The following is a 1760-nucleotide window of genomic DNA, read 5'->3' on the forward strand; positions in this document are numbered from 1 at the left end:
CTTAAATTGCTGAAAAATAGTAAACACCTCATCCTTTTTTTTCAGTATATAAACCCAAGTATAGCGACTAAAGTCATCAATGAATGTCACATAATACCTAGAGCCTCCCATAGATGCATTATGGGCTAGCCCCCACATATCAGAGTGAACCAACTGCAACGGTCACGTACTATTTCTTACATGCTTGACAAATGAAAGCCTTGACTATTTACCAAACTGACGAGCATCACAGACATGACCAATATCCATGTAAGCAAACTTGGGTAGACCTATAACAAGTTGTTTTTTCTGCATCATTTGCAACCGTTGAAGATTAATATGTCCCACTCTTTTTATGCCATATTTCTAAATCTCTAACTGTGCTAAAGCCATGGGTAGCAAACATGGATGATTTCAACTATGGCAAAGTGGCATCAAGAGTAAACATCATGTCATTCCTATGACCGCGAGCAATCAATTTGCAACCATTACCAAACTCCTCAATGAAACAACCATGCTTATTAAACCCAACCTGCAAATTTTGCTCAGCCATTTGGCCCACGGACAATAGATTTTTAGTCATTGACGAGACATGCAATATACATCATGTAAGTTTTTCTTCTTGCCATCATGGATTACCAAAGGCACTTTGCCTTTATGTTCAATGCTATGTTGTGTGTCATCCCCTATGCATACATGGCCATTCCTCTCAGGCATCACATCAATAAGCCAGTCACCAGAGGCATCATATGATTTGATGCCCCTGGATCAATATACCAAACAACATCCTCAGTAGACTTCTCAGCAGCCTTGTCTTTCACATATGTCATGGAAAACAGTCTATCCCCAGAAGCATCATCTGTCTGACTGGATGATGCATAATATCCATGTTGCTTGCCCTTTTGATTGCCCTGCTTCTTCTAGCAGTCCTTGACCAATATGACCGTACTTTCCATAGTAGTGAAATTCCTTATTCTTATTGGGATTGTCAGATGGACACTACTGTTGCTGCCAAGAGCCTCTGCCTCTAGGGCTAGATCTCCCCCTACCTCTGAAATTTCCACCTCCTCTTGCATTTGAACCTTGCTGGTTATTACCATAAGATCCATTTTGCTGGCCTCCTTTGCCAAAACCATAACCTCTACCACGGCTGCCATGGCCACGTTGATTCGAATAGAAGACAACACCCTTGCTTTTGGAGTTGCTAGAGCCTATAGCCAAGACAAGTTTAACTTCCTCATGAATAAGCAATGCAACTAGCTCATTGAAATGTGGCATTTCAGCCTGCACAGAGATGGAAGTATCAAATGACTTATATTCGGATCCCAAACCATTTAATGTCACTGCAGCCATGTCTTTATCCTCAATCTGTGTGCCAATGGATGCTAGTTGATCTATGATAGTCTTAATCTCTGTGACATAATCATGTATAGATCTGCCTTTTCTCTCCATGTTGTTGAGTTTTTGCTTTAACTATATCTTCCTAGCACTGGTAGTTGTGCCATAATACCTAATCAATATGTTCCATGCATCTGATGGCGACTTTTTGTTCATGATCTGCATTACCATAGCATCCAAGATACACAAAGATAACCAGTGTAGCACCCTGTGAGCTCTTTCCAACCAAGCTCGGTGCACTCGTCTTTGATCAATTGTAGGATTCCTCTATGGAATTTTAGGTTCAACTTCAACACCTATCACCAAGTCCCAATATCCTTTACCTATCAAGAAGTTCTCCATGCGGAACTTCCATATGGCATAATTATTGTTGTCAAGATTTT

The sequence above is a fragment of the Lygodium microphyllum genome, chromosome 17, assembly GCF_053477565.2.
Source record: "Lygodium microphyllum isolate KBCC chromosome 17, Lygodium_microphyllum_v1.1.10, whole genome shotgun sequence".
Lineage (NCBI taxonomy): Eukaryota > Viridiplantae > Streptophyta > Polypodiopsida > Schizaeales > Lygodiaceae > Lygodium > Lygodium microphyllum.